This window comes from Ambystoma mexicanum, chromosome 1p, assembly GCF_040938575.1.
Source record: "Ambystoma mexicanum isolate Mex_15411 chromosome 1p, UKY_AmexF1_1, whole genome shotgun sequence".
Classification (NCBI taxonomy): Eukaryota; Metazoa; Chordata; class Amphibia; order Caudata; family Ambystomatidae; genus Ambystoma; species Ambystoma mexicanum.
The window spans coordinates 1,474,151,977-1,474,179,776 of record NC_090921.1 but is presented as its reverse complement, the minus strand read 5'-3'; the positions used below and the strand labels follow the sequence as shown (position 1 = coordinate 1,474,179,776).

Here is a 27,800-nt window from a genome sequence, read left to right as displayed (position 1 = left end):
GCATCAATCTCATCCTTCTGCAGAAATATTTCCCAAAATGTCAAAGTGGCCAATACGGGGATCGAACCCGTGACCTTGGCGTTATTAGCACCACGCTCTAACCAACTGAGCTAACCGGCCAGCTGAGAGGCATATTTCTGACTGGACCATAAGAGGGAGGCCAGTTGCAGGGGGATTTTTTCTTCCCTTGGAAAAAACATGCCTAACTCATTCACACATAAAACCCTTATCCTCACAACAACCTAAAGAAAAACTACATGTGATCTGAAGGAAATTCATGAATATGACAATTATCTTCAAACTGACTTGTAGCCTGCATCACATTTAAGTAGAACTGGGACAAAGAAGGTTAAATGCATCTCATTGGTCATTTCCCACAGCAGTACTGACCTGTGACCATTTATGGACTGCTGCTTCCAACAAAACAGCAAACTAGTCATAGTAAATCTAAAGCTGTGGGTGGGAATTCTGCATCAATCACATGCTTCTGCAGAAATATTTCCCAAATTGACAAAGTGGCCAATACTGGAATCAAATTCGCTAACTTGGCTTGATTAGCACCATGCTCAGTCAGAAAAAGTATGCCTTCTGACTGGAGCATAGGAGGGAGGCCAGTTGCAGGGGGGAGTTTTCTTCCTTTGAAAGAAAATGCCTAACTCATTCACAAATACAACCCTTATCCTCACAACAACATTGGTTATGTCCGCAGCAGTACTGACCCGTGACTATGTATGCACAGCTGCTTCCAACAAAACAGCAATCTTGTGTTAGTAACTCTAAAGCTGTGAGTGCCAATTCTGCATCAATCTCATCCTTCTGCAGAAATATTTCCCAAAATGACAAAGTGGCCAATACGGGGATCGAACCCGTGACCTTGGCGTTATTAGCACCACGCTCTAACCAACTGAGCTAACCGGCCAGCTGAGAGGCAAATTTCTAACTGGAGCATAAGAGGGAGGCCAGTTGCAGGGGGATTTTTTCTTCCCTTGGAAAAAAAATGCCTAACTCATTCACACATAAAACCCTTATCCTCACAACAACCTAAAGAAAAACTACATGTGATCTGAAGGAAATTCACGAATATGACAATTATCTTCAAACTGACTTGTAGCCTGCATCACATTTAAGTAGAACTGGGACAAAGAAGGTTAAATGCATCTCATTGGTCATTTCCCACAGCAGTACTGACCTGTGACCATTTATGGACTGCTGCTTCCAACAAAACAGGAAACTAGTCATAGTAAATCTAAAGCTGTGGGTGGGAATTCTGCATCAATCTCATGCTTCTGCAGAAATACTTCCCAAATTGACAAAGTGGCCAATACTGGGATCAAATTCGCTAACTTGGCGTGATTAGCACCATGCTCAGTCAGAAAAAGTATGCCTTCTGACTGGAGCATAGGAGGGAGGCCAGTTGCAGGGGGGAGTTTTCTTCCCTTGAAAGAAAATGCCTAACTCATTCACAAATACAACCCTTATCCTCACAACAACATTAGTTATGTCCGCAGCAGTACTGACCCGTGACTATGTATGCACAGCTGCTTCCAACAAAACAGCAATCTTGTGTTAGTAACTCTAAAGCTGTGAGTGCCAATTGTGCATCAATCTCATCCTTCTGCAGAAATATTTCCCAAAATGACAAAGTGGCCAATATGACCTTGACATTATTAACACCACGCTCTAACCAACTGAGCTAACCGGCCAGCTGTGAGGAATATTTCTGACTGGAGCATAAGAGGGAGGCCAGTTGCAGGGGGACTTTTTCTTCCCTTGGAAAAAAAATACCTAACTCATTCACACATAAAACCCTTATCCTCACAACAACCTAAAGAAAAACTACATGTGATCTGAAGGAAATTCACGAATATGACAATTATCTTCAAACTGACTTGTAGCCTGCATCACATTTAAGTAGAACTGGGACAAAGAAGGTTAAATGCATCTCATTGGTCATTTCCCACAGCAGTACTGACCTGTGACCATTTATGGACTGCTGTTTCCAACAAAACAGCAAACTAGTCATAGTAAATATAAAGCTGTGGGTGGGAATTCTGCATCAATCTCATGCTTCTGCAGAAATATTTCCCAAATTGACAAAGTGGCCAATACTGGGATAAAATTCGCTAACTTAGCGTGATTAGCACCATGCTCAGTCAGAAAAAGTAAGCCTTCTGAGTGGAGCATAGGAGGGAGGCCAGTTGCAGGGGGGAGCTTTCTTCCCTTGAAAGAAAATGCCTAACTCATTCACAAATACAACCCTTATCCTCACAACAACATTGGTTATGTCCCGCAGCAGTACTGACCCGTGACCATGTATGCACAGCTGCTACCAACAAAACAGCAATCTTGTGTTAGTAACTCTAAAGCTGTGAGTGCCAATTCTGCATCAATCTCATGCTTCTGCAGAAATATTTCCCAAAATGACAAAGTGGCCAATACGGGGATCGAACCCGTGACCTTGGCATTATTAGCACCACGCTCTAACCAACTGAGCTAACCGACCAGCTGAGAGTCCTGTTTCTGACTGGAGCATAAGAGGGAGGCCAGTTGCAGGGGGATTTTTTCTCCCCTTGCAAAAAAAATGCCTAAGTCTTTCACACATAAAACCCTTATCCTCACAACAACCTAAAGAAAAACTACATGTGATCTGAAGGAAATTCATGAATTTGACAATTACCTTCAAACTGACGTGTAGCCTGCATCACATTTAAGTAGAACTGGGACAAAGAAGGTTAAATGCATCTCATTGGTCATTTCCCACAGCAGTACTGACCTGTGACCATTTATGGACTGCTGCTTCCAACAAAACAGCAAACTAGTCATAGTAAATCTAAAGCTGTGGGTGGGACTCCTGCATCAATCTCATGCTTCTGCAGAAATATTTCCCAAATTGACAAAGTGGCCAATACTGGGATCAAATCCGCTAACTTGGCGTGATTAGCACCATGCTCAGTCAGAAAAAGTATGCCTTCTGACTGGAGCATAGGAGGGAGGCCAGTTGCAGGGGGGAGTTTTCTTCCCTTGAAAGAAAATGCCTAACTCATTCACAAATACAACCCTTATCCTCACAACAACATTGGTTATGTCCCGCAGCAGTACTGACCCGTGACCATGTATGCACAGCTGCTTCCACCAAAACAGCAATCTTGTGTTAGTAACTCTAAAGCTGTGAGTGCCAATTCTGCATCAATCTCATGCTTCTGCAGAAATATTTCCCAAAATGACAAAGTGGCCAATACGGGGATCGAACCCGTGACCTTGGCGTTATTAGCACCACGCTCTAACCAACTGAGCTAACCGGCCAGCTGAGAGTCTGTTTCCCTTGGAAAAAAATGCCTAACTCATTCACACATAAAACCCTTATCCTCACAACAACCTAAAGAAAAACTACATGTGATCTGAAGGAAATTCATGAATATGACAATTATCTTCAAACTGACTTGTAGCCTGCATCACATTTAAGTAGAACTGGGACAAAGAAGGTTAAATGCATCTCATTGGTCATTTCCCACAGCAGTACTGACCTGTGACCATTTATGGACTGCTGCTTCCAACAAAACAGCAAACTAGTCATAGTAAATCTAAAGCTGTGGGTGGGAATTCTGCATCAATCTCATGCTTCTGCAGAAATATTTCCCAAATTGACAAAGTGGCCAATACTGAGATCAAATCCGCTAACTTGGCGTGATTAGCACCATGCTCAGTCAGAAAAAGTATGGTTTCTGACTGGAGCATAGGAGGGAGGCCAGTTGCAGGGGGGAGTTTTCTTCCCTTGAAAGAAAATGCCTAACTCATTCACAAATACATCCCTTATCCTCACAACAACATTGGTTATGTCCCGCAGCAGTACTGACCCGTGACCATGTATGCACAGCTGCTTCCAACAAAACAGCAATCTTGTGTTAGTAACTCTAAAGCTGTGAGTGCCAATTCTGCATCAATCTCATGCTTCTGCAGAAATATTTCCCAAAATGACAAGGAGGCCAATACGGGGACCCGTGACCTTGCCATTATTAGCACCACGCTCTAACCAAATGAGCTAAACAGCCAGCTGAGAGTTTTGTTTCTGACTCAAGCATAAGCAGGAGGCCAGTTGTAGGGGGATGTTTTCTTCCCTTGGAAAAAAAATGGCTAACTCATTCACAAATACAACCCTTATCCTCACAACAACATTGGTTATGTCCGCAGCAGTACTGACCCGTGACTATGTATGCACAGCTGCTTCCAACAAAACAGCAATCTTGTGTTAGTAACTCTAAAGCTGTGAGTGCCAATTCTGCATCAATCTCATGCTTCTGCAGAAATATTTCCCAAATTGACAAAGTGGCCAATACTGGGATCAAATCCGCTAACTTGGCGTGATTAGCACCATGCTCAGTCAGAAAAAGTATGCCTTCTGACTGGAGCATAGGAGGGAGGCCAGTTGCAGGGGGGAGTTTTCTTCCCTTGAAAGAAAATGCCTAACTCATTCACAAATACATCCCTTATCCTCACAACAACATTGGTTATGTCCCGCAGCAGTACTGACCCGTGACCATGTATGCACAGCTGCTTCCAACAAAACAGCAATCTTGTGTTAGTAACTCTAAAGCTGTGAGTGCCAATTCTGCATCAATCTCATGCTTCTGCAGAAATATTTCCCAAAATGACAAGGAGGCCAATACGGGGACCCGTGACCTTGCCATTATTAGCACCACGCTCTAACCAAATGAGCTAAACAGCCAGCTGAGAGTTTTGTTTCTGACTCAAGCATAAGCAGGAGGCCAGTTGTAGGGGGATGTTTTCTTCCCTTGGAAAAAAAATGGCTAACTCATTCACAAATACAACCCTTATCCTCACAACAACATTGGTTATGTCCGCAGCAGTACTGACCCGTGACTATGTATGCACAGCTGCTTCCAACAAAACAGCAATCTTGTGTTAGTAACTCTAAAGCTGTGAGTGCCAATTCTGCATCAATCTCATGCTTCTGCAGAAATATTTCCCAAAATGACAAAGTGGCCAATACGGGGATCGAACCCGTGACCTTGGCATTATTAGCACCACGCTCTAACCAACTGAGCTAACCGGCCAGCTGAGAGTCTTATTATCTTGGAAAAAAATGCCTAACTCATTCACACATAAAACCCTTATCCTCACAACAACCTAAAGAAAAACTACATGTGATCTGAAGGAAATTCATGAATATGACAATTATCTTCAAACTGACTTGTAGCCTGCATCACATTTAAGTAGAACTGGGACAAAGAAGGTTAAATGCATCTCATTGGTCATTTTCCACAGCAGTACTGACCTGTGACCATTTATGGACTGCTGCTTCCAACAAAACAGCAAACTAGTCATAGTAAATCTAAAGCTGTGGGTGGGAATTCTGCATCAATCTAATGCTTCTGCAGACATTTTTCCCAAATTGACAAAGTGGCCAATACTGGGATCAAATTCGCTAACTTGGCGTGATTAGCACCATGCTCAGTCAGAAAAAGTATGCTTCTGACTGGAGCATAGGAGGGAGGCCAGTTGCAGGGGGGAGTTTTCTTTCCTTGAAAGAAAATGCCTAACTCATTCACAAATACAACCCTTATCCTCACAACAACATTGGTTATGTCCGCAGCAGTACTGACCCGTGACTATGTATGCACAGCTGCTTCCAACAAAACAGCAATCTTGTGTTAGTAACTCTAAAGCTGTGAGTGCCAATTCTGCATCAATCTCATCCTTCTGCAGAAATATTTCCCAAAATGACAAAGTGGCCAATACGGGGATCGAACCAGTGACCTTGGCATTATTAGCACCACGCTCTAACCAACTGAGCTAACCGGCCAGCTGAGAGGAACATTTCTGACTGGACCATAAGAGGGAGGCCAGTTGCAGGGGGAATTTTTCTTCCCTTGGAAAAAAAATGCCTAACTCATTCACACATAAAACCCTTATCCTCACAACAACCTAAAGAAAAACTACATGTGATCTGAAGGAAATTCATGAATATGACAATTATCTTCAAACTGACTTGTAGCCTGCATCACATTTAAGTAGAACTGGGACAAAGAAGGTTAAATGCATCTCATTGGTCATTTCCCACAGCAGTACTGACCTGTGACCATTTATGGACTGCTGCTTCCAACAAAACAGCAAACTAGTCATAGTAAATCTAAAGCTGTGGGTGGGAATTCTGCATCAATCTAATGCTTCTGCAGACATTTTTCCCAAATTGACAAAGTGGCCAATACTGGGATCAAATTCGCTAACTTGGCGTGATTAGCACCATGCTCAGTCAGAAAAAGCATGCTTCTGACTGGAGCATAGGAGGGAGGCCAGTTGCAGGGGGGAGTTTTCTTTCCTTGAAAGAAAATGCCTAACTCATTCACAAATACAACCCTTATCCTCACAACAACATTGGTTATGTCCGCAGCAGTACTGACCCGTGACTATGTATGCACAGCTGCTTCCAACAAAACAGCAATCTTGTGTTAGTAACTCTAAAGCTGTGAGTGCCAATTGTGCATCAATCTCATCCTTCTGCAGAAATATTTCCCAAAATGTCAAAGTGGCCAATACCGGGATCGAACCCGTGACCTTGGCGTTATTAGCACCACGCGCTAACCATCTGAGCTAACCGGCCAGCTGAGAGGCATATTTCTGACTGGACCATAAGAGGGAGGCCAGTTGCAGGGGGATTTTTTCTTCCCTTGGAAAAAAAATGCCTAACTCATTCACACATAAAACCCTTATCCTCACAACAACCTAAAGAAAAACTACATGTGATCTGAAGGAAATTCATGAATATGACAATTATCTTCAAACTGACTTGTAGCCTGCATCACATTTAAGTAGAACTGGGACAAAGAAGGTTAAATGCATCTCATTGGTCATTTCCCACAGCAGTACTGACCTGTGACCATTTATGGACTGCTGCTTCCAACAAAACAGCAAACTAGTCATAGTAAATCTAAAGCTGTGGGTGGGAATTCTGCATCAATCACATGCTTCTGCAGAAATATTTCCCAAATTGACAAAGTGGCCAATACTGGGATCAAATTCGCTAACTTGGCTTGATTAGCACCATGCTCAGTCAGAAAAAGTATGCCTTCTGACTGGAGCATAGGAGGGAGGCCAGTTGCAGGGGGGAGTTTTCTTCCTTTGAAAGAAAATGCCTAACTCATTCACAAATACAACCCTTATCCTCACAACAACATTGGTTATGTCCGCAGCAGTACTGACCCGTGACTATGTATGCACAGCTGCTTCCAACAAAACAGCAATCTTGTGTTAGTAACTCTAAAGCTGTGAGTGCCAATTCTGCATCAATCTCATCCTTCTGCAGAAATATTTCCCAAAATGACAAAGTGGCCAATACGGGGATCGAACCCGTGACCTTGGCATTATTAGCACCACGCTCTAACCAACTGAGCTAACCGGCCAGCTGAGAAGAACATTTCTGACTGGACCATAAGAGGGAGGCCAGTTGCAGGGGGATTTGTTCTTCCCTTGGAAAAAAAATGCCTAACTCATTCACACATAAAACCCTTATCCTCACAACAACCTAAAGAAAAACTACATGTGATCTGAAGGAAATTCATGAATATGACAATTATCTTCAAACTGACTTGTAGCCTGCATCACATTTAAGTAGAACTGGGACAAAGAAGGTTAAATGCATCTCATTGGTCATTTCCCACAGCAGTACTGACCTGTGACCATTTATGGACTGCTGCTTCCAACAAAACAGCAAACTAGTCATAGTAAATCTAAAGCTGTGGGTGGGAATTCTGCATCAATCACATGCTTCTGCAGAAATATTTCCCAAATTGACAAAGTGGCCAATACTGGGATCAAATTCGCTAACTTGGCTTGATTAGCACCATGCTCAGTCAGAAAAAGTATGCCTTCTGACTGGAGCATAGGAGGGAGGCCAGTTGCAGGGGGGAGTTTTCTTCCTTTGAAAGAAAATGCCTAACTCATTCACAAATACAACCCTTATCCTCACAACAACATTGGTTATGTCCGCAGCAGTACTGACCCGTGACTATGTATGCACAGCTGCTTCCAACAAAACAGCAATCTTGTGTTAGTAACTCTAAAGCTGTGAGTGCCAATTCTGCATCAATCTCATCCTTCTGCAGAAATATTTCCCAAAATGACAAAGTGGCCAATACGGGGATCAAACCCGTGACCTTGGCATTATTAGCACCACGCTCTAACCAACTGAGCTAACCGGCCAGCTGAAAGGAATATTTCTGACTGGACCATAAGAGGGAGGCCAGTTGCAGGGGGCTTTTTTCTTCCCTTGGAAAAAAAATGCCTAACTCATTCACACATAAAACCCTTATCCTCACAACAACCTAAAGAAAAACTACATGTGATCTGAAGGAAATTCATGAATATGACAATTATCTTCAAACTGACTTGTAGCCTGCATCACATTTAAGTAGAACTGGGACAAAGAAGGTAAAATCATCTCATTGGTCATTTCCCACAGCAGTACTGACCTGTGACCATTTATGGACTGCTGCTTCCAACAAAACAGCAAACTAGTCATAGTAAATCTAAAGCTGTGGGTGGGAATTCTGCATCAATCTAATGCTTCTGCAGACATTTTTCCCAAATTGACAAAGTGGCCAATACTGGGATCAAATTCGCTAACTTGGCGTGATTAGCACCATGCTCAGTCAGAAAAAGCATGCTTCTGACTGGAGCATAGGAGGGAGGCCAGTTGCAGGGGGGAGTTTTCTTTCCTTGAAAGAAAATGCCTAACTCATTCACAAATACAACTCTTATCCTCACAACAACATTGGTTATGTCCGCAGCAGTACTGACCCGTGACTATGTATGCACAGCTGCTTCCAACAAAACAGCAATCTTGTGTTAGTAACTCTAAAGCTGTGAGTGCCAATTCTGCATCAATCTCATGCTTCTGCAGAAATATTTCCCAAAATGACAAAGTGGCCAATACGGGGATCGAACCCGTGACCTTGGCATTATTAGCACCACGCTCTAACCAACTGAGCTAACCGGCCAGCTGAGAGTCTTATTATCTTGGAAAAAAATGCCTAACTCATTCACACATAAAACCCTTATCCTCACAACAACCTAAAGAAAAACTACATGTGATCTGAAGGAAATTCATGAATATGACAATTATCTTCAAACTGACTTGTAGCCTGCATCACATTTAAGTAGAACTGGGACAAAGAAGGTTAAATGCATCTCATTGGTCATTTCCCACAGCAGTACTGACCTGTGACCATTTATGGACTGCTGCTTCCAACAAAACAGCAAACTAGTCATAGTAAATCTAAAGCTGTGGGTGGGAATTCTGCATCAATCTAATGCTTCTGCAGACATTTTTCCCAAATTGACAAAGTGGCCAATACTGGGATCAAATTCGCTAACTTGGCGTGATTAGCACCATGCTCAGTCAGAAAAAGTATGCTTCTGACTGGAGCATAGGAGGGAGGCCAGTTGCAGGGGGGAGTTTTCTTTCCTTGAAAGAAAATGCCTAACTCATTCACAAATACAACCCTTATCCTCACAACAACATTGGTTATGTCCGCAGCAGTACTGACCCGTGACTATGTATGCACAGCTGCTTCCAACAAAACAGCAATCTTGTGTTAGTAACTCTAAAGCTGTGAGTGCCAATTCTGCATCAATCTCATCCTTCTGCAGAAATATTTCCCAAAATGACAAAGTGGCCAATACGGGGATCGAACCAGTGACCTTGGCATTATTAGCACCACGCTCTAACCAACTGAGCTAACCGGCCAGCTGAGAGGAACATTTCTGACTGGACCATAAGAGGGAGGCCAGTTGCAGGGGGAATTTTTCTTCCCTTGGAAAAAAAATGCCTAACTCATTCACACATAAAACCCTTATCCTCACAACAACCTAAAGAAAAACTACATGTGATCTGAAGGAAATTCATGAATATGACAATTATCTTCAAACTGACTTGTAGCCTGCATCACATTTAAGTAGAACTGGGACAAAGAAGGTTAAATGCATCTCATTGGTCATTTCCCACAGCAGTACTGACCTGTGACCATTTATGGACTGCTGCTTCCAACAAAACAGCAAACTAGTCATAGTAAATCTAAAGCTGTGGGTGGGAATTCTGCATCAATCTAATGCTTCTGCAGACATTTTTCCCAAATTGACAAAGTGGCCAATACTGGGATCAAATTCGCTAACTTGGCGTGATTAGCACCATGCTCAGTCAGAAAAAGCATGCTTCTGACTGGAGCATAGGAGGGAGGCCAGTTGCAGGGGGGAGTTTTCTTTCCTTGAAAGAAAATGCCTAACTCATTCACAAATACAACCCTTATCCTCACAACAACATTGGTTATGTCCGCAGCAGTACTGACCCGTGACTATGTATGCACAGCTGCTTCCAACAAAACAGCAATCTTGTGTTAGTAACTCTAAAGCTGTGAGTGCCAATTGTGCATCAATCTCATCCTTCTGCAGAAATATTTCCCAAAATGTCAAAGTGGCCAATACGGGGATCGAACCCGTGACCTTGGCGTTATTAGCACCACGCGCTAACCATCTGAGCTAACCGGCCAGCTGAGAGGCATATTTCTGACTGGACCATAAGAGGGAGGCCAGTTGCAGGGGGATTTTTTCTTCCCTTGGAAAAAAAATGCCTAACTCATTCACACATAAAACCCTTATCCTCACAACAACCTAAAGAAAAACTACATGTGATCTGAAGGAAATTCATGAATATGACAATTATCTTCAAACTGACTTGTAGCCTGCATCACATTTAAGTAGAACTGGGACAAAGAAGGTTAAATGCATCTCATTGGTCATTTCCCACAGCAGTACTGACCTGTGACCATTTATGGACTGCTGCTTCCAACAAAACAGCAAACTAGTCATAGTAAATCTAAAGCTGTGGGTGGGAATTCTGCATCAATCACATGCTTCTGCAGAAATATTTCCCAAATTGACAAAGTGGCCAATACTGGGATCAAATTCGCTAACTTGGCTTGATTAGCACCATGCTCAGTCAGAAAAAGTATGCCTTCTGACTGGAGCATAGGAGGGAGGCCAGTTGCAGGGGGGAGTTTTCTTCCTTTGAAAGAAAATGCCTAACTCATTCACAAATACAACCCTTATCCTCACAACAACATTGGTTATGTCCGCAGCAGTACTGACCCGTGACTATGTATGCACAGCTGCTTCCAACAAAACAGCAATCTTGTGTTAGTAACTCTAAAGCTGTGAGTGCCAATTCTGCATCAATCTCATCCTTCTGCAGAAATATTTCCCAAAATGACAAAGTGGCCAATACGGGGATCGAACCCGTGACCTTGGCATTATTAGCACCACGCTCTAACCAACTGAGCTAACCGGCCAGCTGAGAAGAACATTTCTGACTGGACCATAAGAGGGAGGCCAGTTGCAGGGGGATTTGTTCTTCCCTTGGAAAAAAAATGCCTAACTCATTCACACATAAAACCCTTATCCTCACAACAACCTAAAGAAAAACTACATGTGATCTGAAGGAAATTCATGAATATGACAATTATCTTCAAACTGACTTGTAGCCTGCATCACATTTAAGTAGAACTGGGACAAAGAAGGTTAAATGCATCTCATTGGTCATTTCCCACAGCAGTACTGACCTGTGACCATTTATGGACTGCTGCTTCCAACAAAACAGCAAACTAGTCATAGTAAATCTAAAGCTGTGGGTGGGAATTCTGCATCAATCACATGCTTCTGCAGAAATATTTCCCAAATTGACAAAGTGGCCAATACTGGGATCAAATTCGCTAACTTGGCTTGATTAGCACCATGCTCAGTCAGAAAAAGTATGCCTTCTGACTGGAGCATAGGAGGGAGGCCAGTTGCAGGGGGGAGTTTTCTTCCTTTGAAAGAAAATGCCTAACTCATTCACAAATACAACCCTTATCCTCACAACAACATTGGTTATGTCCGCAGCAGTACTGACCCGTGACTATGTATGCACAGCTGCTTCCAACAAAACAGCAATCTTGTGTTAGTAACTCTAAAGCTGTGAGTGCCAATTCTGCATCAATCTCATCCTTCTGCAGAAATATTTCCCAAAATGACAAAGTGGCCAATACGGGGATCAAACCCGTGACCTTGGCATTATTAGCACCACGCTCTAACCAACTGAGCTAACCGGCCAGCTGAAAGGAATATTTCTGACTGGACCATAAGAGGGAGGCCAGTTGCAGGGGGCTTTTTTCTTCCCTTGGAAAAAAAATGCCTAACTCATTCACACATAAAACCCTTATCCTCACAACAACCTAAAGAAAAACTACATGTGATCTGAAGGAAATTCATGAATATGACAATTATCTTCAAACTGACTTGTAGCCTGCATCACATTTAAGTAGAACTGGGACAAAGAAGGTAAAATCATCTCATTGGTCATTTCCCACAGCAGTACTGACCTGTGACCATTTATGGACTGCTGCTTCCAACAAAACAGCAAACTAGTCATAGTAAATCTAAAGCTGTGGGTGGGAATTCTGCATCAATCTAATGCTTCTGCAGACATTTTTCCCAAATTGACAAAGTGGCCAATACTGGGATCAAATTCGCTAACTTGGCGTGATTAGCACCATGCTCAGTCAGAAAAAGCATGCTTCTGACTGGAGCATAGGAGGGAGGCCAGTTGCAGGGGGGAGTTTTCTTTCCTTGAAAGAAAATGCCTAACTCATTCACAAATACAACCCTTATCCTCACAACAACATTGGTTATGTCCGCAGCAGTACTGACCCGTGACTATGTATGCACAGCTGCTTCCAACAAAACAGCAATCTTGTGTTAGTAACTCTAAAGCTGTGAGTGCCAATTGTGCATCAATCTCATCCTTCTGCAGAAATATTTCCCAAAATGTCAAAGTGGCCAATACGGGGATCGAACCCGTGACCTTGGCGTTATTAGCACCACGCTCTAACCAACTGAGCTAACCGGCCAGCTGAGAGGCATATTTCTGACTGGACCATAAGAGGGAGGCCAGTTGCAGGGGGATTTTTTCTTCCCTTGGAAAAAACATGCCTAACTCATTCACACATAAAACCCTTATCCTCACAACAACCTAAAGAAAAACTACATGTGATCTGAAGGAAATTCATGAATATGACAATTATCTTCAAACTGACTTGTAGCCTGCATCACATTTAAGTAGAACTGGGACAAAGAAGGTTAAATGCATCTCATTGGTCATTTCCCACAGCAGTACTGACCTGTGACCATTTATGGACTGCTGCTTCCAACAAAACAGCAAACTAGTCATAGTAAATCTAAAGCTGTGGGTGGGAATTCTACATCAATCACATGCTTCTGCAGAAATATTTCCCAAATTGACAAAGTGGCCAATACTGGGATCAAATTCGCTAACTTGGCTTGATTAGCACCATGCTCAGTCAGAAAAAGTATGCCTTCTGACTGGAGCATAGGAGGGAGGCCAGTTGCAGGGGGGAGTTTTCTTCCTTTGAAAGAAAATGCCTAACTCATTCACAAATACAACCCTTATCCTCACAACAACATTGGTTATGTCCGCAGCAGTACTGACCCGTGACTATGTATGCACAGCTGCTTCCAACAAAACAGCAATCTTGTGTTAGTAACTCTAAAGCTGTGAGTGCCAATTCTGCATCAATCTCATCCTTCTGCAGAAATATTTCCCAAAATGACAAAGTGGCCAATACGGGGATCGAACCCGTGACCTTGGCGTTATTAGCACCACGCTCTAACCAACTGAGCTAACCGGCCAGCTGAGAGGCGAATTTCTAACTGGAGCATAAGAGGGAGGCCAGTTGCAGGGGGATTTTTTCTTCCCTTGGAAAAAAAATGCCTAACTCATTCACACATAAAACCCTTATCCTCACAACAACCTAAAGAAAAACTACATGTGATCTGAAGGAAATTCACGAATATGACAATTATCTTCAAACTGACTTGTAGCCTGCATCACATTTAAGTAGAACTGGGACAAAGAAGGTTAAATGCATCTCATTGGTCATTTCCCACAGCAGTACTGACCTGTGACCATTTATGGACTGCTGCTTCCAACAAAACAGGAAACTAGTCATAGTAAATCTAAAGCTGTGGGTGGGAATTCTGCATCAATCTCATGCTTCTGCAGAAATATTTCCCAAATTGACAAAGTGGCCAATACTGGGATCAAATTCGCTAACTTGGCGTGATTAGCACCATGCTCAGTCAGAAAAAGTATGCCTTCTGACTGGAGCATAGGAGGGAGGCCAGTTGCAGGGGGGAGTTTTCTTCCCTTGAAAGAAAATGCCTAACTCATTCACAAATACAACCCTTATCCTCACAACAACATTAGTTATGTCCGCAGCAGTACTGACCCGTGAAGATGTATGCACAGCTGCTTCCAACAAAACAGCAATCTTGTGTTAGTAACTCTAAAGCTGTGAGTGCCAATTGTGCATCAATCTCATCCTTCTGCAGAAATATTTCCCAAAATGACAAAGTGGCCAATATGACCTTGACATTATTAACACCACGCTCTAACCAACTGAGCTAACCGGCCAGCTGTGAGGAATATTTCTGACTGGAGCATAAGAGGGAGGCCAGTTGCAGGGGGACTTTTTCTTCCCTTGGAAAAAAAATACCTAACTCATTCACACATAAAACCCTTATCCTCACAACAACCTAAAGAAAAACTACATGTGATCTGAAGGAAATTCACGAATATGACAATTATCTTCAAACTGACTTGTAGCCTGCATCACATTTAAGTAGAACTGGGACAAAGAAGGTTAAATGCATCTCATTGGTCATTTCCCACAGCAGTACTGACCTGTGACCATTTATGGACTGCTGTTTCCAACAAAACAGCAAACTAGTCATAGTAAATATAAAGCTGTGGGTGGGAATTCTGCATCAATCTCATGCTTCTGCAGAAATATTTCCCAAATTGACAAAGTGGCCAATACTGGGATAAAATTCACTAACTTAGCGTGATTAGCACCATGCTCAGTCAGAAAAAGTAAGCCTTCTGACTGGAGCATAGGAGGGAAGCAAGTTGCAGGGGGGAGCTTTCTTCCCTTGAAAGAAAATGCCTAACTCATTCACAAATACAACCCTTATCCTCACAACAACATTGGTTATGTCCCGCAGCAGTACTGACCCGTGACCATGTATGCACAGCTGCTTCCAACAAAACAGCAATCTTGTGTTAGTAACTCTAAAGCTGTGAGTGCCAATTCTGCATCAATCTCATGCTTCTGCAGAAATATTTCCCAAAATGACAAAGTGGCCAATACAGGGATCGAACCCGTGACCTTGGCGTTATTAGCACCACGCTCTAACCAACTTAGCTAACCGACCAGCTGAGAGTCCTGTTTTTGACTGGAGCATAAGAGGGAGGCCAGTTGCAGGGAGATTTTTTCTTCCCTTGCAAAAAAAATGCCTAAGTCATTCACACATAAAACCCTTATCCTCACAACAACCTAAAGAAAAACTACATGTGATCTGAAGGAAATTCATGAATTTGACAATTACCTTCAAACTGACGTGTAGCCTGCATCACATTTAAGTAGAACTGGGACAAAGAAGGTTAAATGCATCTCATTGGTCATTTCCCACAGCAGTACTGACCTGTGACCATTTATGGACTGCTGCTTCCAACAAAACAGCAAACTAGTCATAGTAAATCTAAAGCTGTGGGTGGGAATTCTGCATCAATCTCATGCTTCTGCAGAATTATTTCCCAAATTGACAAAGTGGCCAATACTGGGATCAAATCCGCTAACTTGGCGTGATTAGCACCATGCTCAGTCAGAAAAAGTATGCCTTCTGACTGGAGCATAGGAGGGAGGCCAGTTGCAGGGGGGAGTTTTCTTCCCTTGAAAGAAAATGCCTAACTCATTCACAAATACAACCCTTATCCTCACAACAACATTGGTTATGTCCCGCAGCAGTACTGACCCGTGACCATGTATGCACAGCTGCTACCAACAAAACAGCAATCTTGTGTTAGTAACTCTAAAGCTGTGAGTGCCAATTCTGCATCAATCTCATGCTTCTGCAGAAATATTTCCCAAAATGACAAAGTGGCCAATACGGGGATCGAACCCGTGACCTTGGCGTTATTAGCACCACGCTCTAACCAACTGAGCTAACCGGCCAGCTGAGAGTCTTTTTCCCTTGGAAAAAAATGCCTAACTCATTCACACATAAAACCCTTATCCTCACAACAACCTAAAGAAAAACTACATGTGATCTGAAGGAAATTCATGAATATGACAATTATCTTCAAACTGACTTGTAGCCTGCATCACATTTAAGTAGAACTGGGACAAAGAAGGTTAAATGCATCTCATTGGTCATTTCCCACAGCAGTACTGACCTGTGACCATTTATGGACTGCTGCTTCCAACAAAACAGCAAACTAGTCATAGTAATTCTAAAGCTGTGGGTGGGAATTCTGCATCAATCTCATGCTTCTGCAGAAATATTTCCCAAATTGACAAAGTGGCCAATACTGGGATCAAATTCGCTAACTTGGCGTGATTAGCACCATGCTCAGTCAGAAAAAGTATGCCTTCTGACTGGAGCATAGGAGGGAGGCCAGTTGCAGGGGGGAGTTTTCTTCCCTTGAAAGAAAATGCCTAACTCATTCACAAATACAACCCTTATCCTCACAACAACATTGGTTATGTCCGCAGCAGTACTGACCCGTGACTATGTATGCACAGCTGCTTCCAACAAAACAGCAATCTTGTGTTAGTAACTCTAAAGCTGTGAGTGCCAATTCTGCATCAATCTCATGCTTCTGCAGAAATATTTCCCAAAATGACAAAGTGGCCAATACAGGGATCGAACCCGTGACCTTGGCATTATTAGCACCACGCTCTAACCAACTGAGCTAACCGACCAGCTGAGAGTCCTGTTTCTGACTGGAGCATTAGAGGGTGGCCAGTTGCAGGGGGATTTTTTCTTCCCTTGGAAAAAAAATGCCTAAGTCATTCACACATAAAACCCTTATCCTCACAACAACCTAAAGAAAAACTACATGTGATCTAAAGGAAATTCATGAATATGACAATTATCTTCAAACTGACTTGTAGCCTGCATCACATTTAAGTAGAACTGGGACAAAGAAGGTTAAATGCATCTCATTGGTCATTTCCCACAGCAGTACTGACCTGTGACCATTTATGGACTGCTGCTTCCAACAAAACAGCAAACTAGTCATAGTAAATCTAAAGCTGTGGGTGGGAATTCTGCATCAATCTCATGCTTCTGCAGAAATATTTCCCAAATTGACAAAGTGGCCAATACTGGGACAAATCCGCTAACTTGGCGTGATTAGCACCATGCTCAGTCAGAAAAAGTATGCCTTCTGACTGGAGCATAGGAGGGAGGCCAGTTGCAGGGGGGAGTTTTCTTCCCCTGAAAGAAAATGCCTAACTCATTCACAAATACAACCCTTATCCTCACAACAACATTGGTTATGTCCCGCAGCAGTACTGACCCGTGACCATGTATGCACAGCTGCTTCCAACAAAACAGCAATCTTGTGTTAGTAACTCTAAAGCTGTGAGTGCCAATTCTGCATCAATCTCATGCTTCTGCAGAAATATTTCCCAAAATGACAAGGAGGCCAATACGGGGACCCGTGACCTTGCCATTATTAGCACCACGCTCTAACCAAATGAGCTAAACAGCCAGCTGAGAGGTTTGTTTCTGACTCAAGCATAAGCAGGAGGCCAGTTGTAGGGGGATGTTTTCTTCCCTTGGAAAAAAAATGCCTAACTCATTCACAAATACAACCCTTATCCTCACAACAACATTGGTTATGTCCGCAGCAGTACTGACCCGTGACTATGTATGCACAGCTGCTTCCAACAAAACAGCAATCTTGTGTTAGTAACTCTAAAGCTGTGAGTGCCAATTCTGCATCAATCTCATGCTTCTGCAGAAATATTTCCCAAAATGACAAAGTGGCCAATACGGGGATCGAACCCGTGACCTTGGCGTTATTAGCACCACGCTCTAACCGTGACCTTGGCGTTATTAGCACCACGCTCTAACCAACTGAGCTAACCGGCCAGCTGAGAGTCTTTTTCCCTTGGAGAAAAATGCCTAACTCATTCACACATAAAACCCTTATCCTCACAACAACCTAAAGAAAAACTACATGTGATCTGAAGGAAATTCATGAATATGACAATTATCTTCAAACTGACTTGTAGCCTGCATCACATTTAAGTAGAACTGGGACAAAGAAGGTTAAATGCATCTCATTGGTCATTTCCCACAGCAGTACTGACCTGTGACCATTTATGGACTGCTGTTTCCAACAAAACAGCAAACTAGTCATATTAAATCTAAAGCTGTGGGTGGGAATTCTGCATCAATCTCATGCTTCTGCAGAAATATTTCCCAAATTGACAAAGTGGCCAATACTGGGATCAAATTCGCTAACTTGGCGTGATTAGCACCATGCTCAGTCAGAAAAAGTATGCCTTCTGACTGGAGCATAGGAGGGAGGCCAGTTGCAGGGGGGAGCTTTCTTCCCTTGAAAGAAAATGCCTAACTCATTCACAAATACAACCCTTATCCTCACAACAACATTGGTTATGTCCGCAGCAGTACTGACCCGTGACTATGTATGCACAGCTGCTTCCAACAAAACAACAATCTTGTGTTAGTAACTCTAAAGCTGTGAGTGCCAATTCTGCATCAATCTCATGCTTCTGCAGAAATATTTCCCAAAATGACAAAGTGGCCAATACGGGGATCGAACCCGTGACCTTGGCGTTATTAGCACCACGCTCTAACCAACTCAGCTAACCGACCAGCTGAGAGTCCTGTTTCTGACTGGAGCATTAGAGGGAGGCCAGTTGCAGGGGGATTTTTTCTTCCCTTGGAAAAAAAATGCCTAAGTCATTCACACATAAAACCCTTATCCTCACAGCAACCTAAAGAAAAACTACATGTGATCTGAAGGAAATTCATGAATTTGACAATTACCTTCAAACTGACTTGTAGCCTGCATCACATTTAAGTAGAACTGGGACAAAGAAGGTTAAATGCATCTCATTGGTCATTTCCCACAGCAGTACTGACCTGTGACCATTTATGGACTGCTGCTTCCAACAAAACAGCAAACTAGTAATAGTAAATCTAAAGCTGTGGGTGGGAATTCTGCATCAATATCATGCTTCTGCAGAAATATTTCCCAAATTGACAAAGTGGCCAATACTGGGATCAAATCCGCTAACTTGGCGTGATTAGCACCATGCTCAGTCAGAAAAAGTAAGCCTTCTGACTGGAGCATAGGAGGGAGGCCAGTTGCAGGGGGGAGTTTTCTTCCCTTGAAAGAAAATGCCTAACTCATTCACAAATACAACCCTTATCCTCACAACAACATTGGTTATGTCCCGCAGCAGTACTGACCCGTGACCATGTATGCACAGCTGCTACCAACAAAACAGCAAACTTGTGTTAGTAACTCTAAAGCTGTGAGTGCCAATTCTGCATCAATCTCATGCTTCTGCAGAAATATTTCCCAAAATGACAAAGTGGTCAATACGGGGATCGAACCCGTGACCTTGGCGTTATTAGCACCACGCTCTAACCAACTGAGCTAACCGGCCAGCTGAGAGTCTTTTTCCCTTGGAAAAAAATGCCTAACTCATTCACACATAAAACCCTTATCCTCACAACAACCTAAAGAAAAACTACATGTGATCTGAAGGAAATTCATGAATATGACAATTATCTTCAAACTGACTTGTAGCCTGCATCACATTTAAGTAGAACTGGGACAAAGAAGGTTAAATGCATCTCATTGGTCATTTCCCACAGCAGTACTGACCTGTGACCATTTATGGACTGCTGCTTCCAACAAAACAGCAAACTAGTCATAGTAAATCTAAAGCTGTGGGTGGGAATTCTGCATAAATCTCATGCTTCTGCAGAAATATTTCCCAAATTGACAAAGTGGCCAATACTGGGATCAAATTCGCTAACTTGGCGTGATTAGCACCATGCTCAGTCAGAAAAAGTATGCCTTCTGACTGGAGCATAGGAGGGAGGCCAGTTGCAGGGGGGAGTTTTCTTCCCTTGAAAGAAAATGCCTAACTCATTCACAAATACAACCCTTATCCTCACAACAACATTGGTTATGTCCGCAGCAGTACTGACCCGTGACTATGTATGCACAGCTGCTTCCAACAAAACAGCAATCTTGTGTTAGTAACTCTAAAGCTGTGAGTGCCAATTCTGCATCAATCTCATGCTTCTGCAGAAATATTTCCCAAAATGACAAAGTGGCCAATACGGGGATCGAACCCGTGACCTTGGCGTTATTAGCACCACGCTCTAACCAACTGAGCTAACCGACCAGCTGAGAGTCCTGTTTCTGACTGGAGCATTAGAGGGTGGCCAGTTGCAGGGGGATTTTTTCTTCCCTTGGAAAAAAAATGCCTAAGTCATTCACACATAAAACCCTTATCCTCACAACAACCTAAAGAAAAACTACATGTGATCTAAAGGAAATTCATGAATATGACAATTATCTTCAAACTGACTTGTAGCCTGCATCACATTTAAGTAGAACTGGGACAAAGAAGGTTAAATGCATCTCATTGGTCATTTCCCACAGCAGTACTGACCTGTGACCATTTATGGACTGCTGCTTCCAACAAAACAGCAAACTAGTCATAGTAAATCTAAAGCTGTGGGTGGGAATTCTGCATCAATCACATGCTTCTGCAGAAATATTTCCCAAATTGACAAAGTGGCCAATACTGGGATCAAATTCGCTAACTTGGCTTGATTAGCACCATGCTCAGTCAGAAAAAGTATGCCTTCTGACTGGAGCATATGAGGGAGGCCAGTTGCAGGGGGGAGTTTTCTTCCTTTGAAAGAAAATGCCTAACTCATTCACAAATACAACCCTTATCCTCAAAACAACATTGGTTATGTCCGCAGCAGTACTGACCCGTGACTATGTATGCACAGCTGCTTCCAACAAAACAGCAATCTTGTGTTAGTAACTCTAAAGCTGTGAGTGCCAATTCTGCATCAATCTCATCCTTCTGCAGAAATATTTCCCAAAATGACAAAGTGGCCAATACGGGGATCGAACCCGTGACCTTGGCGTTATTAGCACCACGCTCTAACCAACTGAGCTAAACGGCCAGCTGAGAGTCTTTTTCCCTTGGAAAAAAATGCCTAACTCATTCACACATAAAACCCTTATCCTCACAACAACCTAAAGAAAAACTACATGTGATCTGAAGGAAATTCATGAATATGACAATTATCTTCAAACTGACTTGTATCCTGCATCACATTTAAGTAGAACTGGGACAAAGAAGGTTAAATGCATCTCATTGGTCATTTCCCACAGCAGTACTGACGTGTGACCATTTATGGACTGCTGCTTCCAACAAAACAGCAAACTTGTCATAGTAAATCTAAAGCTGTGGGTGGGAATTCTGCATCAATCTCATGCTTCTGCAGAAATATTTCCGAAATTGACAAAGTGGCCAATACTGGGATCAAATCCGCTAACTTGGCGTGATTAGCACCATGCTCAGTCAGAAAAAGTATGCCTTCTGACTGGAGCATAGGAGGGAGGCCAGTTGCAGGGGGGAGTTTTCTTCCCTTGAAAGAAAATGCCTAACTCATTCACAAATACAACCCTTATCCTCACAACAACATTGGTTATGTCCCGCAGCAGTACTGACCCGTGACCATGTATGCACAGCTGCTTCCAACAAAACAGCAATCTTGTGTTAGTAACTCTAAAGCTGTGAGTGCCAATTCTGCATCAATCTCATGCTTCTGCAGAAATATTTCCCAAAATGACAAGGAGGCCAATACGGGGATCCGTGACCTTGCCATTATTAGCACCACGCTCTAACCAAATGAGCTAAACAGCCAGCTGAGAGGTTTGTTTCTGACTCAAGCATAAGCAGGAGGCCAGTTGTAGGGGGATGTTTTCTTCCCTTGGAAAAAAAATGCCTAACTCATTCACAAATACAACCCTTATCCTCACAACAACATTGGTTATGTCCGCAGCAGTACTGACCCGTGACTATGTATGCACAGCTGCTTCCAACAAAACAGCAATCTTGTGTTAGTAACTCTAAAGCTGTGAGTGCCAATTCTGCATCAATCTCATGCTTCTGCAGAAATATTTCCAGAAAATGACAAAGTGGCCAATACAGGGATCGAACCCGTGACCTTGGCGTTATTAGCACCACACTCTAACCGTGACCTTGGCGTTATTAGCACCACGCTCTAACCAACTGAGCTAACCGGCCAGCTGAGAGTCTTTTTCCCTTGGAAAAAAATACCTAACTCATTCACACATAAAACCCTTATCCTCACAACAACCTACAGAAAAACTATATGTGATCTGAAGGAAATTCATGAATATGACAATTATCTTCAAACTGACTTGTAGCCTGCATCACATTCAAGTAGAACTGGGACAAAGAAGGTTAAATGCATCTCATTGGTCATTTCCCACAGCAGTACTGACCTGTGACCATTTATGGACTGCTGCTTCCAACAAAACAGCAAACTAGTCATATTAAATCTAAAGCTGTGGGTGGGAATTCTGCATCAATCTCATGCTTCTGCAGAAATATTTCCCAAATTGACAAAGTGGCCAATACTGGGATCAAATTCGCTAACTTGGCGTGATTAGCACCATGCTCAGTCAGAAAAAGTATGCCTTCTGACTGGAGCATAGGAGGGAGGCCAGTTGCAGGGGGGAGTTTTCTTCCCTTGAAAGAAAATGCCTAACTCATTCACAAATACAACCCTTATCCTCACAACAACATTGGTTATGTCCGCAGCAGTACTGACCCGTGACTATGTATGCACAGCTGCTTCCAACAAAACAGCAATCTTGTGTTAGTAACTCTAAAGCTGTGAGTGCCAATTCTGCATCAATCTCATGCTTCTGCAGAAATATTTCCCAAAATGACAAAGTGGCCAATACGGGGATCGAACCCGTGACCTTGGCGTTATTAGCACCACGCTCTAACCAACTCAGCTGACCGACCAGCTGAGAGTCCTGTTTCTGACTGGAGCATTAGAGGGAGGCCAGTTGCAGGGGGATTTTTTCTTCCCATGCAAAAAAAATGCCTAAGTCATTCACACATAAAACCCTTATCCTCACAACAACCTAAAGAAAAACTACATGTGATCTGAAGGAAATTCACGAATATGACAATTATCTTCAAACTGACTTGTAGCCTGCATCACATTTAAGTAGAACTGGGACAAAGAAGGTTAAATGCATCTCATTGGTCATTTCCCACAGCAGTACTGACCTGTGACCATTTATGGACTGCTGTTTCCAACAAAACAGCAAACTAGTCATAGTAAATCTAAAGCTGTGGGTGGGAATTCTGCATCAATATCATGCTTCTGCAGAAATATTTCCCAAATTGACAAAGTGGCCAATACTGGGATCAAATTCGCTAACTTGGCGTGATTAGCACCATGCTCAGTCAGAAAAAGTAAGCCTTCTGACTGGAGCATAGGAGGGAGGCCAGTTGCAGGGGGGAGCTTTCTTCCCTTGAAAGAAAATGCCTAACTCATTCACAAATACAACCCTTATCCTCACAACAACATTGGTTATATCCCGCAGCAGTACTGACCCGTGACCATGTATGCACAGCTGCTACCAACAAAACAGCAATCTTGTGTTAGTAACTCTAAAGCTGTGAGTGCCAATTCTGCATCAATCTCATGCTTCTGCAGAAATATTTCCCAAAATGACAAAGTGGCCAATACGGGGATCGAACCCGTGACCTTGGCATTATTAGCACCACGCTCTAACCAACTGAGCTAACGGACCAGCTGAGAGTCCTGTTTCTGACTGGAGCATAAGAGGGAGGCCAGTTGCAGGGGGATTTTTTCTTCCCTTGCAAAAAAAATGCCTAAGTCATTCACACATAAAACCCTTATCCTCACAACAACCTAAAGAAAAACTACATGTGATCTGAAGGAAATTCATGAATTTGACAATTACCTTCAAACTGACTTGTAGCCTGCATCACATTTAAGTAGAACTGGGACAAAGAAGGTTAAATGCATCTCATTGGTCATTTCCCACAGCAGTACTGACCTGTGACCATTTATGGACTGCTGCTTCCAACAAAACAGCAAACTAGTAATAGTAAATCTAAAGCTGTGGGTGGGAATTCTGCATCAATATCATGCTTCTGCAGAAATATTTCCCAAATTGACAAAGTGGCCAATACTGGGATCAAATCCGCTAACTTGGCGTGATTAGCACCATGCTCAGTCAGAAAAAGTAAGCCTTCTGACTGGAGCATAGGAGGGAGGCCAGTTGCAGGGGGGAGTTTTCTTCCCTTGAAAGAAAATGCCTAACTCATTCACAAATACAACCCTTATCCTCACAACAACATTGGTTATGTCCCGCAGCAGTACTGACCCGTGACCATGTATGCACAGCTGCTACCAACAAAACAGCAAACTTGTGTTAGTAACTCTAAAGCTGTGAGTGCCAATTCTGCATCAATCTCATGCTTCTGCAGAAATATTTCCCAAAATGACAAAGTGGTCAATACAGGGATCGAACCCGTGACCTTGGCGTTATTAGCACCACGCTCTAACCAACTGAGCTAACCGGCCAGCTGAGAGTCTTTTTCCCTTGGAAAAAAATGCCTAACTCATTCACACATAAAACCCTTATCCTCACAACAACCTAAAGAAAAACTACATGTGATCTGAAGGAAATTCATGAATATGACAATTATCTTCAAACTGACTTGTAGCCTGCATCACATTTAAGTAGAACTGGGACAAAGAAGGTTAAATGCATCTCATTGGTCATTTCCCACAGCAGTACTGACCTGTGACCATTTATGGACTGCTGCTTCCAACAAAACAGCAAACTAGTCATAGTAAATCTAAAGCTGTGGGTGGGAATTCTGCATAAATCTCATGCTTCTGCAGAAATATTTCCCAAATTGACAAAGTGGCCAATACTGGGATCAAATTCGCTAACTTGGCGTGATTAGCACCATGCTCAGTCAGAAAAAGTATGCCTTCTGACTGGAGCATAGGAGGGAGGCCAGTTGCAGGGGGGAGTTTTCTTCCCTTGAAAGAAAATGCCTAACTCATTCACAAATACAACCCTTATCCTCACAACAACATTGGTTATGTCCGCAGCAGTACTGACCCGTGACTATGTATGCACAGCTGCTTCCAACAAAACAGCAATCTTGTGTTAGTAACTCTAAAGCTGTGAGTGCCAATTCTGCATCAATCTCATGCTTCTGCAGAAATATTTCCCAAAATGACAAAGTGGCCAATACGGGGATCGAACCCGTGACCTTGGCGTTATTAGCACCACGCTCTAACCAACTGAGCTAACCGACCAGCTGAGAGTCCTGTTTCTGACTGGAGCATTAGAGGGTGGCCAGTTGCAGGGGGATTTTTTCTTCCCTTGGAATAAAAATGCCTAAGTCATTCACACATAAAACCCTTATCCTCACAACAACCTAAAGAAAAACTACATGTGATCTAAAGGAAATTCATGAATATGACAATTATCTTCAAACTGACTTGTAGCCTGCATCACATTTAAGTAGAACTGGGACAAAGAAGGTTAAATGCATCTCATTGGTCATTTCCCACAGCAGTACTGACCTGTGACCATTTATGGACTGCTGCTTCCAACAAAACAGCAAACTAGTCATAGTAAATCTAAAGCTGTGGGTGGGAATTCTGCATCAATCTCATGCTTCTGCAGAAATATTTCCCAAATTGACAAAGTGGCCAATACTGGGATCAAATCCGCTAACTTGGCGTGATTAGCACCATGCTCAGTCAGAAAAAGTATGCCTTCTGACTGGAGCATAGGAGGGAGGCCAGTTGCAGGGGGGAGTTTTCTTCCCTTGAAAGAAAATGCCTAACTCATTCACAAATACAACCCTTATCCTCACAACAACATTGGTTATGTCCCGCAGCAGTACTGACCCGTGACCATGTATGCACAGCTGCTTCCAACAAAACAGCAATCTTGTGTTAGTAACTCTAAAGCTGTGAGTGCCAATTCTGCATCAATCTCATGCTTCTGCAGAAATATTTCCCAAAATGACAAGGAGGCCAATACGGGGACCCGTGACCTTGCCATTATTAGCACCACGCTCTAACCAAATGAGCTAAACAGCCAGCTGAGAGGTTTGTTTCTGACTCAAGCATAAGCAGGAGGCCAGTTGTAGGGGGATGTTTTCTTCCCTTGGAAAAAAAATGCCTAACTCATTCACAAATACAACCCTTATCCTCACAACAACATTGGTTATGTCCGCAGCAGTACTGACCCGTGACTATGTATGCACAGCTGCTTCCAACAAAACAGCAATCTTGTGTTAGTAACTCTAAAGCTGTGAGTGCCAATTCTGCATCAATCTCATGCTTCTGCAGAAATATTTCCCAAAATGACAAAGTGGCCAATACGGGGATCGAACCCGTGACCTTGGCGTTATTAGCACCACGCTCTAACCATGGCCTTGGCGTTATTAGCACCACGCTCTAACCAACTGAGCTAACCGGCCAGCTGAGAGTCTTTTTCCCTTGGAAAAAAATGCCTAACTCATTTACACATAAAACCCTTATCCTCACAACAACCTAAAGAAAAACTACATGTGATCTGAAGGAAATTCATGAATATGACAATTATCTTCAAACTGACTTGTAGCCTGCATCACATTTAAGTAGAACTGGGACAAAGAAGGTTAAATGCATCTCATTGGTCATTTCCCACAGCAGTACTGACCTGTGACCATTTATGGACTGCTGCTTCCAACAAAACAGCAAACTAGTCATATTAAATCTAAAGCTGTGGGTGGGAATTCTGCATCAATCTCATGCTTCTGCAGAAATATTTCCCAAATTGACAAAGTGGCCAATACTGGGATCAAATTCGCTAACTTGGCGTGATTAGCACCATGCTCAGTCAGAAAAAGTATGCCTTCTGACTGGAGCATAGGAGGGAGGCCAGTTGCAGGGGGGAGTTTTCTTCCCTTGAAAGAAAATGCCTAACTCATTCACAAATACAACCCTTATCCTCACAACAACATTGGTTATGTCCGCAGCAGTACTGACCCGTGACTATGTATGCACAGCTGCTTCCAACAAAACAGCAATCTTGTGTTAGTAACTCTAAAGCTGTGAGTGCCAATTCTGCATCAATCTCATGCTTCTGCAGAAATATTTCCCAAAATGACAAAGTGGCCAATACGGGGATCGAACCCGTGACCTTGGCGTTATTAGCACCACGCTCTAACCAACTGAGCTAACCGGCCAGCTGAGAGTCTTTTTCCCTTGGAAAAAAATGCCTAACTCATTCACACATAAAACCCTTATCCTCACAACAACCTAAAGAAAAACTACATGTGATCTGAAGGAAATTCATGAATTTGACAATTACCTTCAAACTGACTTGTAGCCTGCATCACATTTAAGTAGAACTGGGACAAAGAAGGTTAAATGCATCTCATTGGTCATTTCCCACAGCAGTACTGACCTGTGACCATTTATGGACAGCTGCTTCCAACAAAACAGCAAACTAGTCATAGTAAATCTAAAGCTGTGGGTGGGAATTCTGCATCAATATCATGCTTCTGCAGAAATATTTCCCAAATTGACAAAGTGGCCAATACTGGGATCAAATCCGCTAACTTGGCGTGATTAGCTCCATGCTCAGTCAGAAAAAGTAAGCCTTCTGACTGGAGCATAGGAGGGAGGCCAGTTGCAGGGGGGAGTTTTCTTCCCTTGAAAGA

At 42.8% G+C, this 27,800-nt stretch overlaps 20 non-coding genes across 20 annotated transcripts; all 20 read right to left on the bottom strand.

The window, feature by feature from the left end:
• Nucleotides 1–46: 46 nt before the first annotated feature.
• TRNAI-AAU (transfer RNA isoleucine (anticodon AAU)) lies at nucleotides 47–120 on the bottom strand. The gene has a single exon. It is a non-coding gene; the product is annotated as a tRNA-Ile (tRNA).
• A 725-nt stretch (nucleotides 121–845) lies between these two features.
• TRNAI-AAU (transfer RNA isoleucine (anticodon AAU)) lies at nucleotides 846–919 on the bottom strand. The gene has a single exon. It is a non-coding gene; the product is annotated as a tRNA-Ile (tRNA).
• Nucleotides 920–2,429: 1,510 nt separating this feature from the next.
• Nucleotides 2,430–2,503, bottom strand: TRNAI-AAU (transfer RNA isoleucine (anticodon AAU)). The gene has a single exon. It is a non-coding gene; the product is annotated as a tRNA-Ile (tRNA).
• A 726-nt stretch (nucleotides 2,504–3,229) lies between these two features.
• Nucleotides 3,230–3,303, bottom strand: TRNAI-AAU (transfer RNA isoleucine (anticodon AAU)). The gene has a single exon. It is a non-coding gene; the product is annotated as a tRNA-Ile (tRNA).
• Nucleotides 3,304–4,998: 1,695 nt separating this feature from the next.
• On the bottom strand, nucleotides 4,999–5,072 carry TRNAI-AAU (transfer RNA isoleucine (anticodon AAU)). Its single transcript has one exon. It is a non-coding gene; the product is annotated as a tRNA-Ile (tRNA).
• A 2,272-nt stretch (nucleotides 5,073–7,344) lies between these two features.
• On the bottom strand, nucleotides 7,345–7,418 carry TRNAI-AAU (transfer RNA isoleucine (anticodon AAU)). Its single transcript has one exon. It is a non-coding gene; the product is annotated as a tRNA-Ile (tRNA).
• Nucleotides 7,419–8,143: 725 nt separating this feature from the next.
• On the bottom strand, nucleotides 8,144–8,217 carry TRNAI-AAU (transfer RNA isoleucine (anticodon AAU)). Its single transcript has one exon. It is a non-coding gene; the product is annotated as a tRNA-Ile (tRNA).
• Nucleotides 8,218–8,940: 723 nt separating this feature from the next.
• On the bottom strand, nucleotides 8,941–9,014 carry TRNAI-AAU (transfer RNA isoleucine (anticodon AAU)). The gene has a single exon. It is a non-coding gene; the product is annotated as a tRNA-Ile (tRNA).
• A 2,272-nt stretch (nucleotides 9,015–11,286) lies between these two features.
• Nucleotides 11,287–11,360, bottom strand: TRNAI-AAU (transfer RNA isoleucine (anticodon AAU)). The gene has a single exon. It is a non-coding gene; the product is annotated as a tRNA-Ile (tRNA).
• A 725-nt stretch (nucleotides 11,361–12,085) lies between these two features.
• Nucleotides 12,086–12,159, bottom strand: TRNAI-AAU (transfer RNA isoleucine (anticodon AAU)). The gene has a single exon. It is a non-coding gene; the product is annotated as a tRNA-Ile (tRNA).
• Nucleotides 12,160–12,882: 723 nt separating this feature from the next.
• TRNAI-AAU (transfer RNA isoleucine (anticodon AAU)) lies at nucleotides 12,883–12,956 on the bottom strand. Its single transcript has one exon. It is a non-coding gene; the product is annotated as a tRNA-Ile (tRNA).
• A 725-nt stretch (nucleotides 12,957–13,681) lies between these two features.
• On the bottom strand, nucleotides 13,682–13,755 carry TRNAI-AAU (transfer RNA isoleucine (anticodon AAU)). The gene has a single exon. It is a non-coding gene; the product is annotated as a tRNA-Ile (tRNA).
• A 2,310-nt stretch (nucleotides 13,756–16,065) lies between these two features.
• TRNAI-AAU (transfer RNA isoleucine (anticodon AAU)) lies at nucleotides 16,066–16,139 on the bottom strand. The gene has a single exon. It is a non-coding gene; the product is annotated as a tRNA-Ile (tRNA).
• Nucleotides 16,140–17,958: 1,819 nt separating this feature from the next.
• On the bottom strand, nucleotides 17,959–18,066 carry TRNAI-AAU (transfer RNA isoleucine (anticodon AAU)). Its single transcript has 2 exons — nucleotides 18,029–18,066; nucleotides 17,959–17,994 (listed from the first exon to the last, which is right to left on the bottom strand). It is a non-coding gene; the product is annotated as a tRNA-Ile (tRNA).
• A 1,476-nt stretch (nucleotides 18,067–19,542) lies between these two features.
• On the bottom strand, nucleotides 19,543–19,616 carry TRNAI-AAU (transfer RNA isoleucine (anticodon AAU)). Its single transcript has one exon. It is a non-coding gene; the product is annotated as a tRNA-Ile (tRNA).
• Nucleotides 19,617–20,292: 676 nt separating this feature from the next.
• On the bottom strand, nucleotides 20,293–20,366 carry TRNAI-AAU (transfer RNA isoleucine (anticodon AAU)). Its single transcript has one exon. It is a non-coding gene; the product is annotated as a tRNA-Ile (tRNA).
• A 725-nt stretch (nucleotides 20,367–21,091) lies between these two features.
• On the bottom strand, nucleotides 21,092–21,165 carry TRNAI-AAU (transfer RNA isoleucine (anticodon AAU)). The gene has a single exon. It is a non-coding gene; the product is annotated as a tRNA-Ile (tRNA).
• A 4,156-nt stretch (nucleotides 21,166–25,321) lies between these two features.
• On the bottom strand, nucleotides 25,322–25,395 carry TRNAI-AAU (transfer RNA isoleucine (anticodon AAU)). Its single transcript has one exon. It is a non-coding gene; the product is annotated as a tRNA-Ile (tRNA).
• A 1,070-nt stretch (nucleotides 25,396–26,465) lies between these two features.
• On the bottom strand, nucleotides 26,466–26,573 carry TRNAI-AAU (transfer RNA isoleucine (anticodon AAU)). Its single transcript has 2 exons — nucleotides 26,536–26,573; nucleotides 26,466–26,501 (listed from the first exon to the last, which is right to left on the bottom strand). It is a non-coding gene; the product is annotated as a tRNA-Ile (tRNA).
• A 676-nt stretch (nucleotides 26,574–27,249) lies between these two features.
• TRNAI-AAU (transfer RNA isoleucine (anticodon AAU)) lies at nucleotides 27,250–27,323 on the bottom strand. The gene has a single exon. It is a non-coding gene; the product is annotated as a tRNA-Ile (tRNA).
• Nucleotides 27,324–27,800: the final 477 nt, after the last annotated feature.